This window comes from Ochlerotatus camptorhynchus, unplaced genomic scaffold, assembly GCF_037179485.1.
Source record: "Ochlerotatus camptorhynchus isolate MF236.1 unplaced genomic scaffold, CSIRO-AGI_Acam_v1.1 ptg000150l, whole genome shotgun sequence".
NCBI classification, from domain to species: Eukaryota; Metazoa; Arthropoda; class Insecta; order Diptera; family Culicidae; genus Ochlerotatus; species Ochlerotatus camptorhynchus.
The window spans coordinates 399,471-412,977 of NW_027040640.1; the positions used below are offsets into that span (position 1 = coordinate 399,471).

Genomic DNA, 13,507 nt, shown 5'->3' on the forward strand with positions numbered 1-13,507 from the left:
TATTTACTGTTTCAGCACATATGGGACAAACAAATCGTTTATCAATTCTAATTCATACATTTGAGTTTAATTTAAAAAAAATAACGAATACATAATTGGGGTCTCCCTTAGCTCCGTCGGTAAAGGCGCAAATATAAAGCAAGACCATACTGCAGATGGCTGGGTTTGATTCCCAGTCCGATCTTGGCATTTTTCAAGTTGGTAAATTTCTCGACTTCCCTGGGCATAGAGAATGATTTTACTTGCAACACAATTATGCAAATGCAAAAATGGTTAAATCTAGAACTCTAAGTAAAGAGTACGCCATAAGCTTAACATGCGATAAGCAATAAGCTTGAAATGCCAAGAAGAAAAAGAAGAATACATAATTCTGGATTAGAGTACATCACTGCAATAGTCATCCATCTTAACACGCACATCCTACTAACGAACAAACTGAAAAATAATCTTCACGTAAATCCATGACCTTTCGCAAGCTGCCATTTTATCAGAAAAAAAAAATACCTTGGCATCAGATTGACAGACTTCTCACATTCGCTTGTTAAAACGCTTCTCAAACACCCGCGTCCTCGCTATCCAACCGACCGACACTACATATAGTGCCTAAGGACAAAAAAAAACACTACACATGTTGGTGTTCCATCATCAGTAGCCGTCAACAACGAATAAAAAAATGAAACATTCATGATAACTCCTTGCTGTATCACCGACGTGGTGGTGCTCTACCGTGACTTGGATTCTGTTAAAATCTGGTTTTGATTCCCGTATTTTTTTTTCAAACATCGACGTACCCAGAACTAATAACACTGGAAGAAAAACTTACCCGACAACCGTACATTTAACCGTCGAAATCATAATCAATTCGAAAATTTAATTAACTTATATTGAAAGTAAAAGACAATAATTACCATAGCCATACCGTGGACGATTCAATCGCTGCAGACTCGAAGAGGAGGTTTCAACTGGTATCGCTTGCTGGGTTGGTCCAATTGGTACCGGTCGGGTTAATTTGTGCAATCAGCACGTAGCTGGTCATCGTCACTTTCGTCGTCGTCGTCGTTGTCGTCGTCGGTGTCGTCGGTGGTTTCCTTGTTAATTTCCTATTCTGAAATCCTCTTTCACAACCTGCTCATCCATGTGAAACTGGTACCGTGACAACATCCGAACGGTAGCGCTAGTAGCAGCTGCCATACCGACCGATGATGTTGCCCTCTATGGGGAAGCTTTAACTGATGATTCTCTACTGCTGCTGTCCTTCTCGATGAGGGATTTGAAAATTAGTTTTCTTTCACCATTTCGCTTCGTTCTTGGTTTTTTATTTAGCTTTTGTGTCGAAGTGAAAGGAAGGGTTTTTGCATCACCTGCGGATAAAGGAAGGTAAAAGAGGTTGTCAGAGGTTGCAAATTAGTTTCCATATTTTTTTTTGCTCGAGGGATTCCAGGAAATTGATTGAACTGACTTGGTTGATTCATATTAGTTAGGATTTTTCATTTGCTTCTATTTCAGAAGAGATGAAAGGAAGTTATTACCCAGAACATGACAAGAATGATTCATTTCTGCCCACTTGATTGGCAGGGCTCTGATATTGAATAAAAAGAAACGGATTCTATCAAGCTAATCACAAACAGATTTGAAATTCGATCAAAATCAAATCAACAAGTCGACATGGCAAATCAAAGTGAATATGTAAAATTTCTGTCAAATTGGACACAACATACATACGATTAATGAATTCAGTCTATACAGCATCCCACAAATGGTACGTTAAAGTGATAGTTAAATCTATTGTCGCACTGTCAAATTTACATCAACGCAACACGCATTAAAAATATGTTTTTAACGCAAACATTTTGAATATGTTTTTAACACAGACATGACAATCAGTTTTAAAGGAAAAGCTTTACTATAAAATCCATTAAATGTTGAAGTAGAACTCTTACTTCATTTAAGTAAGACTAAGATCACAACATTTTTAATGTCTTAACGTTTCGTAGTAACAAAAATGTGAAAACTTTAATGAAGTTCTATTGATCTCAGAGAAGGTAGATCTAGAAATCTTTGGGGAATTCCAGAGATCTTAAGGGGAAGTCCCTGAAACTTTAGCCCAGACTATTGAATTGGTTTAAAAATCTTTAAGCGTTAGCTTAGACAAATTCAGGATAGTTCCATGATGTGCTGAATTAAAATCGAGAACCCTTAAGATGTTCCGAAAGGTTCAGCACAGAGACCTTCAGAAAATTTATGAATACTTCAGAAATGTTTCAGGAACTTCAATGAAATCCAGTGAATTCCAGGAAGTTTAAAGGTGTTTACGAGAATTCCATTTATTTAAAATGCAAAACCGAGATCTTCATTAGAGTTGAGAGTTTTAAGGAAGCTCCGAGAACATCAAGACAGATCAGATTTTATTTTATTTTATTTTATTTTTATTTAATACATCCATCTGACAATAAGTCTTAATGAACCAGAAGCCATAACAAATACTAAATGTATCTGGAGTTAATAATACGTCTCTGGAATTGAGCAGCAGGTTCCCTAAACTCGAACAACTCTTCAACTGTAGAAAACGTGCGAATCATACTCGTAACAGGTTCATGTTGTCCAAAAGAAGAGCGGTGTGAGTCTTGACGCAATAGGAACGTTGAGCGTAGAAATCTGCTTGGCGCACGAAAGTTCAAGCAAGAGAGTAAGTGGGTAGAGTCAATTTCCCCACTTAATAACTTCGCGACGAATGTTGCCTGTTGAATTTGTCGCCGTCGTTGTAACGTGTCCATGCTTAGCAAGCGACATCTCTCAGCATACGGAGGTAAGTTTAGTGGATCTCTCCAAGGAAGTTGTCTTAATGCTCGACGAATGAATGTTTTTTGGATACGTTCTATTCTGATGTTCCAGGAAAGTTGGTAGGGAGTCCAAACAACAGATGCAGTCTCGATAATCGGACGAACGAGTGAACAGTACAGTGCTTTTAAACAGTACGGATCCGAAAAATCTCTTGAGATTCTTGATATAAAACCAAGCTGACGATTAGCCTTAGTGATTACCATTGAACGGTTTAAGTCAAACGTAAGTTTAGGGTCCAGCATTACACCTAGGTCGCTTACTTGTTCTACTCTTTCTAGTACAAATCCATCGATTGAGTAATCGAATACGATTGGCGTTCTTGTGCGATTAAATGTCATGACCACACATTTTGATATACTGACGGAAAGCTTGTTTAAGCGGCACCAATCAACAAATTGGTCTAACATTGCTTGGAGCTGACGGCAATCCTCGACGTTCTTGACAACAATGTATAGTTTGAGATCATCGGCGTATATGAGCACACAACCACTCGGCAAGAGGAGCGTCACATCGTTGAAGAAGATTGTGAACAGCAATGGTCCTAAATTGCTGCCCTGGGGAACACCGGAGGTTGCAGCAAATGGTGATGAAGTGCACGAACCCAGCTTGACACGAAGTGTTTTGTTGGAAAGATATGATTTCAGCCAATCAACCAAACCATCCGAAATTCCCAGGCGAGACATTTTCCGAAGAAGAATACCATGATCGATGCAATCGAATGCCGCTTTCAGATCGGTATAAACGGTATCTACTTGAGCCCTATTTTCCAAGTGATTTATACATGTTGAGGTGAACTCCAGCAAATTTGATGTAACTGAGCGTCCTGGCATAAATCCGTGTTGCGTTGCTGAAATGTAGCTCTTGACATGAAAGAAGATAGCATCGTTCACAATGATCTCGAATAATTTTGAAGCTGCAGATAGACTTGTTATGCCACGATAATTTGTCACGTCACGTGTGTCGCCCTTCTTATGGACAGGGAACATAAAGGAATGTCTCCATATTTCGGGGAAAACTCCTTGGTGCAACGAAGCGGTAAAGATGCGAGCTAGGGGATCAGCTAAAACAGCAACACAGCGGCAAAAAATGATTGCAGGTACACCATCAGGACCCGGTGAAACAGATTTCTTCAACTTCCTAACAGCTTTAACGACATACATATTGCTAACCACAAATGTACGCAAATCGATGAGACCCTCAGGAACATTGCAAGCCGCTCTTTCTACTTCATCTGCGTTGGCGGCTGAATCCGAAAAAACAGAACTGAAGTGGCGGGAAAATAGATCACACGATTCGAGCATAGAAGTAGACTCCAAATCGCCAAAAAATACGGATGAAGGAATATTCGACGATTTTCGCTTGGAGTTCACAAACTTCCAGAAGCTCTTGGGATTTCTACGTAAATTGGTCTGGACACGCAAGACATATGACTTGTATAGGGTTGAATTAAGCTTACGATAGGCGTTGCAAGCGCGATGAAAGTTGCGTTTCGTTTCAGAAGTTCGATGTCGGCGAAGTTTACGCTGCCAGGAATTTTTATCGCGTTTCAAAAGCCGCAGGAGAGGAGAACTCCAAGCAGGAGATATAGGAGGTTTTCGTCTTGGAGTGTTATCGGTGAGCCAATTGCAAATTATGTTGCAAAATTGTGATGCCATATCGTTGACGTCATTTGTTGCCAGAATACTGCTCCAATCACAGCTCATCAGGAACTCGTTGAGCATGACGAAGTCGATTTTTGAGTAGTCGAGCGTATGTTCACCAGCATCAAGGGATTCCACACGGTCAACACAATCGGATTGAGTTGGTAAAGAGAATAAAATCGGTGGATGATGTAAATCAATAGCCAGCAATGGGGACACCGCTTCGTTAACTACAATGTTGCAATCGGAATCACAGAAAACCAAATCTAGGATGCGCCCCAGGTGATTGCGAATAGAGTTGTATTGCCGGATATTCAGGAAGCCGCGTTCCATCCATCAGAGCAGCACTGGCAGCAGACGTCGTGGAAGGATCAAGGTTTAAGATTCCATCATCAAGACAATGCCATGCTATGTGTGGTTGATTGTAGTCACCACAAGCAAGCAAAAGGTCATCATCTGGAGTTGCATCACGTAATTAACGAAGAGTAGCTAAATGGGCATCGATAACACCTACGTCCCGACTACGATCTGGAGGAATATATACAGCGCAAAGCACGAACCGCTTTCCGCGAATACAGGCAGACACACTTACTTGTTCCAGGTTACTACCATTAATAGTCTTTATCTCAACAGACTTGTATAAAAGGACAGTTCTAAAAAATTCAAGGAAATTGCAGAAACCGGAATTTCCAGAAACTTTGGTTTGCTGAGAGAAAATTTATGGAACGCGATAAAAATTATATGAACATCTGGAAAATGTGACAGTATTTCAAGGAAATTTCAAAATCTAAAAATAAATTGAAAATTTAGCTAAATTGATTAGAGAACATCAACGAAGTTCCATTATTTAAAAAAAACCAGAACTTTTAGTACGCTCCGATATTTTCAAGAACTCCCAGATAACTTCTAAGAAATTTAGATATTTTTAGATTGTTTCGTTATATTCAGTGAAGTTCCGAGTAGTTCAAGAAGATCAGAAAACATCAGAAAAATCATATTCACCCATATTCTTGTTTTCGTTCAAACCATATTTTCCATACAAAAAAAAAAAAGTTTTTTGTATGGAAAATACGGTTCGAATGAAAACAAGAATATGGGTGATTAACTTAAGGAAGTTTGCCGCGACTTACAAGGAGTTTCTTAGAATTTTGATATATTCCGAGAATTCTATGATTGATCCAAAAACATTAGAATAATTCCCTGAAGCTTCTATATATATATAATATATATCAGAAAATTTACCGGAACATTTGATCAATTTAAAGAAATTAAGGTAAAGCATAGAAAACTTCTGAGATGTCCAGGATTTCCAGAGAAAATTTGTGATTTAAGACAAAGTTCCGTGAGCGATTATAAACCTTATAAAGCTTAAGTAAGTTGTAGAACTTAAAGGCAATTGAATCAATTCCAGTAAAATGATGGGTTCTTATAAAAAAAATAATAAGATATTCATGGCAGTCTACAGAATTTTACGGAAATTGAGAAATATTTTGGGCAGTTTTAAAAACATCAGTTTTCGAGAAATTCAGTGAATTATTAACACTTTTCAGAAGATTCATGATCGTTAGGAAAATCGTGGAAACTTTTGGAATTTAGGGGAATATTGTGAGCATCAGTTTCTCAAGCTACAATACAATCAAGGCAATTTAATTAACTTGAGACTTATTTTGGGAACTTTCCAGAAGTTTTCAAGTCCTCAAAATAGTCCATTACATATTCAACGGAGATTTCTCATGAAAATTCGCTTGGAGTTTACTATCTTAGGTTTAGGCTTCACATTAAGTCTAAAATTCCTCAGAACTAACTACCATAAAAGCAGATTGCAGTTGATGTTTTGCTCCTAGATTTTTTTTTTCCTAGAACTCCCGTGGAATAAGGTGCTTAGAAATTATAATAAAATTCCATGAGTCTTAAAACTTTGCAAGGAATTTGACTCCAGATTCTTGAAAATTTCTTTTCAGTTCAGAATTTATAAAGTTTGTGGGATATATGCATCTTCTAGAACCAAAAAAAAAATCATTTGAAGCTTCTGAATTTTAAAAATGTATTAGTTACTGAAGATTAATCCATTTTGGATTTATAAAATTCAATGTGTGAATGAAAATAACTAGGAATATTAAATGTTTTTATTTAAAAATGCATTCTTAGCAAGAAAATTATTAAATTTCCTGAAAAATGATAAGATTACCTGTGACTTCCTGGTATATTAAGAAAAAATAAAATTCCCTGATAATTCTCGGGTTTTCATGTTTTTTCTAGGAAGTAGAAGCTTGGAGGTTTAGTCATAAACTTTCTATTGAATCATTTGCTTTGAATATTCCTATCGTGTTTATGGATATCTAATTTAAAAAGTCTAAAACATCAAACATTTGTATGGTATGCCATCAGAACGACTAATTTTCTTCCCTTAGGTAAATTTTTAGTCACTTTTATACAACTATAAGTAACATGGTCACTAAAATCACTATTTTTGACAGGAATCTTTGGTGGTCCCTATTCAAAAAGTTGGTGGAACGATTAAAGCCGAAGATTTTCGTCCCATCAGCATGTTGCACACAATAGAGACAAAATTAGAACTAGTTGTTGAAGACCAGCTGTTGGAGTGTTTAAATAGTAATAGTTTGTTGATACCAGAACAATCGGAATATCGGGAAGGTCATTCTTGTGAAACCACGTTGAATTTGGTATAAGCAAAGTGGAAAAATAACTTGGAGTGTAAAATACAATTGTTGCTGTTTTTTTTGGATCTGAAACGCGCTTTTGAAACAATTTCTAGGCCCTTATTGTTGAGATCAATCAAGCGCTTTGGAATTACGAGTGCTGCATATAAATGGTTTGAAAGCTATTTCTCTGACAGAACTCAACGGACTGTTTTTATTGATTCTGTTTCCAGTCCCGTGGGGAATAACCTTGGAGTGCCCCAGGAAAGTGTATTAGGGCCCCTGTTATTTATTATGTATATTAATGACTTGCGACGTGTTTTACGATTTTGCGACATTAATCTTTTTGCAGATTATACTGTGTTATTCATTGCAGCTAAGGATTCAGTTTAGGATGCTGTTTTACACTTGAATGAAGATTTGCGTTCTCTAAGTAGATGGTTGACGTTGAATTTGAATACAAGTAAAACTAAATTTATGGTAATTTAGTGGAATCGACTATATTATAACGTCTCTGTTGGAATTGAAAATGAGACTATTGATCGCGTTCGGGAGATTAAATATCTTGGCGTGATTATTGTTGAAAAACATAACTTCAACTCTCACATTGACAATGTCGTGAAGAAAATTGCCAAGAAGTATGGAATTCTATGTCGATTGAAAAACGATTTAACTAGTCAGTAAAATACAGCTATACAAATCAATCATCTCTCCTCATCTAGACTTTTGCCCATCCATTTTATTTCTGTCCAATGCAACACAAATGTCGAGATTACAGCGCTTGCAGAATAAAATAATGCATTTGATTTTGAGATGTAATAGATTCACTTCCTCAACTTTGATGCTAGACGCCTTACAATGGTTGTCGGTAAAGCAAAGAATTATATATTTGACTATGGTATTCATTTTTAAAGTAGTTAACGGTTTGCTGCCTCGATATTTGTGTGATCTAATTGAAAGAGGAAGTGACTTTCATAGATATAATACTAGAAACGCGGTTGAAATAAGAACACCACATTTCTTGACTTGTGCTTCACAAAATTCATTATATTTTAAAGGAATAAATGTTTTCAATTCGATGCCTAGACGTATCAAACGTTCAGCAACACTTACAGAATTTAAAAGACACTGCATACTTACCTTACCAATCAGGCTAAGGCCTTGTTGTCCTCTGCTGTCCGAAGAAGTCGTCTCCATCGATGGCCACACTTCGCCAGCCTCGTAGTCTGCGAAGTGTCCGCAGGTCGCCTTCTACTTGGTCGATCCACCTTGCCCGCTGCGCGCCTCTTCTTCTTGTTCCTGTTGGGTCGCTTTCTAGAACCATTTTCATTGGGTTGTCGTGCGGCATTCTTACGACGTGCCCAGTCCACTTGGGTAGTCTCCCCATTTTTGCAATGTGGACGATGGATGGTTCTCCCAGCAGCTGGTGCAATTCGTGGTTCATTCGCCTCCTCCACGTTCCGTCATCCATCTGCACTCCACCGTAGATGGTCGCAACACCTTCCGTTCGAAAACACCAAGGGCGCGTTGGTCCTCCACGAGCATAGTCCAGGTCTCGTGGCCGTAGAGGACCACCGGTCTAATCAGCGTCTTGTAGACAGTCAACTTCCGGAGTCCAAAGTAGGCACGATTCCCTGCCATAATGCGTCTTTGAATTTCTGGTATCATTTTCGGCGGCCACCAGTGAGTTCAAATACACGAACTCATCAACCACCTCGATTTCGTCACCGTCAATCTGAACTCGGGGTGGAAGGCTAACATTGTCTTCCCTAGAACCTCTTCCTTTCATGTATTTTGTCTTTGATGCGTTGATGGCAAGTCCAATCCGCCTAGCTTCAGCCTTCAGTCTGATGTACGTTTCCGCCATCGTCTCAAAGATCCGTGCCATGATGTCAATGTCATCGGCGAAGCCAAGAAGCTGGATGGACTTCCTGAAGATCGTGCCACTCGTATCTATCCCAGCTCTTCTGATCACACCTTCTAACGTGATGTTGAATAGCAGACACGAAAGTCCATCACCTTGCCGTAACCCTCTTCGAGATTCAAAGGGACTCGATCACTCGCCTTCATCGTCGCCTTGACCAATCGCGTCAGTTTATCCGAAAGTCCGTACTCGTGCATAATCTGCCATAGTTGATCTCGATCGATTGTGTCGTATGCGGATTTGAACTCGATGAACAAATGATGTGTGGGCACGTTGTATTCGCGGCATTTCTGCAGAACCTGCCGAATCGCGAAAATTTGGTCCGTGGTAGCGCGGGTACCCATGAATCCTGTCTGGTATTGACCCACGAACTCTCTTGCAAATGGTGACAGGCGGCGGCATAGAATTTGGGAGAATAACTTGTAGGCGGCGCTCAGCAGTGTGATCGTGCAGTAGTTGCAGCAATCCAACTTGTCGCCCTTTTTGTAGATTGGGCCTTCCATCCACTCCTCCGGTAATATCTCCTCCTCCAAATTTTGGCAATTACTCAGTGCAGCGTTCTAGCCAGTGGCTTCACCACCGTATTTTAACAGCTCACTTGGTAGTTGATCTACACCAGTTGCTTTGTTGTTCTTCAGCCGACCGATCTCCTCCTCAACTTCTTGAAGATCAAGGTCCGGTAGCCTGTCGTCTTCTGCGCGTGCTCCAAGGTCTGTTGCCGTGCCACCTTCGTTTTCTGCTGCTTCACCGTTGAGGTGCTCGTCATAGTACTGCTTCCACCTCTCAATCACCTCACACTCGTTCGTGAGAAGGTTACCGTCCAAGTCCTTGCACATATCGGCTTGCGGCACGTAGCCTTTGCGCGAACTATTTAGCTTTTCGTAGAACTTCCGTGTTTCGTTTACGCGGTACAGATTTTCCATCGCCTTGCGATCTCGGTCTTCCTGCTGACGCTTCTTCCTTCGGAAAACCTAGTTTTGTCTGTTCCGCGCTTGTCTGTAGCGCTCCACATTCAATCTCGTGCGGTGTGCTGCATTCTTCTCCTCTACTAACAGTTTGCATTCGCCGTCAAACCAGTCATTTCTTCGGTCCGGGATTGCAGTACCTTGTGCCGCTGCAGCAGTACTACCTATGGCGGAATGGATGTCCCTGCAGTCATCTTCATAAGAAGCTGCGCCAAGCTGCTCTTCTGTGGGTAGTGCAACTTTCAGCTGCTGCGCGTAGTTCTGGGCAACTCCGGCGTCCCGTAGTAGCTCAGTGTTGGGTCGCGGCGTTCGACTTCGACGGGTGTTATGCACCGTCGAGAGTTTTGAGCGCATGCATACTGCAACTAGGTAGTGGTCCGAATCTTTGTTCGCACTGCGGTACGTGCGGACGTTGATAATGTAGGGGAAGAATTTCCCGTCGATTAGAACGTGATCGATTTGGTTTTCTGTGTGTTGGTCAGGTGATCTTCAGGTGGCTTTGTGGATATGCTTGCGGGGGAAAAACGTACTTCGAAAAAGCATACCCCGGGAGGCTGCAAAGTTCACGCATCGTTGCCGTTGTCGTTCGATGCAGCATGCAGGCTGTTTGGCCCGATTGCCGGTCTATACATTGCCTCCCGTCCTACCTGAGTGTTCATTTCGCCGATTACGATTTTGACGTCCCGTTGCGAAAAGCCGTCGTACGCCTGCTCCAGCAGCGCATAGAACGCTTCCTTCTCGTCGTCGGGTCTCCCTTCGTGTGGGCAGTGCACGTTGATGAAGCTGTAGTTGAAGAAACGGCCCTTAATCCTCAACTTGCACATCCTCGCGTTGATCGGCTGCCACCCAATCACGCGTTGGCGCATCTTACCCAGCACTACAAAGCCAGTTCCCAACTCGTTGGTGGTGCCACAGCTCTGGTAGAAAGTAGTCGCTCGATGCCCGCTTTTCCATACTGTTTGTCCCGTACAGCAAAGTTCCTGCAGTGATACGACTTCGAAGTTGCGTGGTTGAAGTTCGTCATAGATTAACCTATCGCAACCCGGGAAGCCGAGCGATTTGCAGTTCCATGTTCCGAGTTTCCAATCGTAGTCCTTATTTCGTCGCGTAGGTCTGTGCCGATTGTTCCGATCCGTATTTCTTTCTTCGGTATTTGCAACTTTATGTTCTTTCCAGGGCGGCTTGTTGGGCCTGCCCCAACCCCCTGTCTCGCCGGAGGACCATCGTGCACAGCTCTGTTTATAGTCCCACGCTGGCACTAGGACGGTGATCAGCCGCTCCTAACATGGAGAACAGACGCCGCTTTGAACCGCACCTCCATGGTGAACAGACGCTCTGGTTTGACTATGGTTACCGCGCCAGTGTTCGCGTCGCACCTCTGCACTTTGCTATTGCCGGACTGGCAACATTGCCCAGGCTACGCCACCCAGCTGTGTCCATGTTTCAGCTGGTAGTCTTTTGTTATCATATAACTCGGGAAGGCGTGAAGTAGGAACTTATAAGGAGGGCTAGGTATTCCACTTCTTCCAGATTGTCAACTCACCATTTTGTAGCACCAACTTAAACAAACATCTAAGAATAAATATTACTCGTATTTGACTAATCTTGTTTTTTTTTTCTATTACATATTATATTCTGTTTTGCCATAACCTCCAACCGTCTGGGTCTCCTTTAACGATTTTACCACACGGGACACGGTCGAATTGTCGATTCCAAACTGTTTCGCGATCCACCTGTGGGACTGGCCTGGATTTTCCACAACTGCTCCCATAATTTGTTGTCGAAGCGCGGCCACAAAATGAAGGCTTGTATACTCGAGACTTCCATTATGCAACCTTGAGGAGCTATTGCTTGATACCGCGTTTTGGTACGTGGACGTCTTACGTCTCCTAGGCGAATACATGCGCAATGAATAATGAACCACCCTAATAAAAATTACGATAAACGAACGATAACCCAAATAATAGAACTATTCCACAGATGGTTTAGATGATACATCGACAGCATGTCGTTTCGCAAAATAACCATAACAATTTTATTAGGGCAACCACTTTGCATCTTCATGAAGATAAAAGTACATATGCGAAGAACTAAGAGGAGTCCTCATCTTGCAAAGAACGAGGAAGTGCCGAAGGGCAAGAAGCATGACTTTTTGCTTGTTGTATTGACACTCATATTCCATTTAAGCAGATCACTCACCATAATTTACTTTTACGTGGGTATCCTCTTTATTCGAGAGTGTTTGTGAGATATCGGTGATTCGAAGACCTTTGCATGCGATGAGTGAATGCGGGAAAAATGATGTGAATAAAAAAAAAACAAGTTGACAAATGGACAAAAACGATCTGTATCCGATGCATATTTTCACTTATTTGATAGGCCCTTTTGTAATTTTACTGAGTTCTACTACAGTTCATGCCATTAGAAATCGAGAACCACCGATAGTCGAGAACACGACCAATTTTTTTTCTAATAAAACAAAAGATAGTAACAGATAGTAATTTCTCTAAAACCATTTGAATAGTTGAGCTTTGTTCAAAAAATATTCATCTTTAATTAAAAATCTCCTGTAGAATTTTATATTTTGGTTTGAAAACTCCAAAAAATGTAATGACAAATTAATTGATTTTGAAAAATATTATACAAACAATTTCATAAATGTCAATAAGAGTCAATAGATAAGTAGTGTGTAAGCACGTATCATCAGGAACAACTTCAGACACAAATCTAACTCCACTATTTAGTAAAGCATTTCTCTTGAGATCCAATTAGGAATGAATTTTAGACCTCACCGGGTATTATTGATCCACTCGATGCCACACGATCCTGGGTAACTATTTAAAATGAACTTTGCATCGTCGATGATGCTTACATTGATAATCATGTTTCTAAAATGCGACCAGAATCGAGCCGTATTCATTCAAGCGAATAATGCTAAATTTCACTTCATCAATCTCCAATCTTACACGATTGCTGCACATAGAGTTTCCCTCGTTAAACTGAGCTCCATAACCATCTATTCGATTTTCAAATTTGCACAACACCAGCGCTAATGAGGCAAAATCTGCAATTTATATCCGCTCATTAGTCACCACACACGGCAAATGCCAATTCCAATCACCTCAGGATTGCTGCCAGCGGGAAATCGTGCGTATCACTGTTGTATGCGAATGAATATCCTGTTAAAAATATCGACATTTATACCTACACATACAGACGTGCAAATCGGTGTAATCCGCTTCCATCTCCGTGTAATCCGAGTGTGGGATGTTGTTTGGTTGTTGTAGCTTCTCCACACCCGACCAAACCCAGGATGTGTGTTTGACGGAGAGCAGCAGGTTCAATTACATGCAATGAACTCTTGCCACGCTATCGGCAGTTTAACCACCGACAAACAGACTTAACACATTGAATATTCATCACTGTAAAACATGGTCGCTAAAACATTACCGCCATCTGTTGAGTACACTGTGGTGG

General features: G+C 40.8%; 1 protein-coding gene across 1 annotated transcript in view; it reads right to left on the minus strand.

Annotated features, from left to right (window-relative positions):
* sNPF-R (short neuropeptide F receptor) overlaps nucleotides 1-13,507 on the minus strand; it is a 437,511-nt gene that overhangs the window by 19,275 nt on the left and 404,729 nt on the right. The window contains exon 3 of the mRNA XM_065221931.1: nucleotides 909-1,361. The gene's annotated coding sequence lies outside the window, so the exon portion shown is untranslated. The remainder of the gene's footprint in view (nucleotides 1-908; nucleotides 1,362-13,507) is intronic.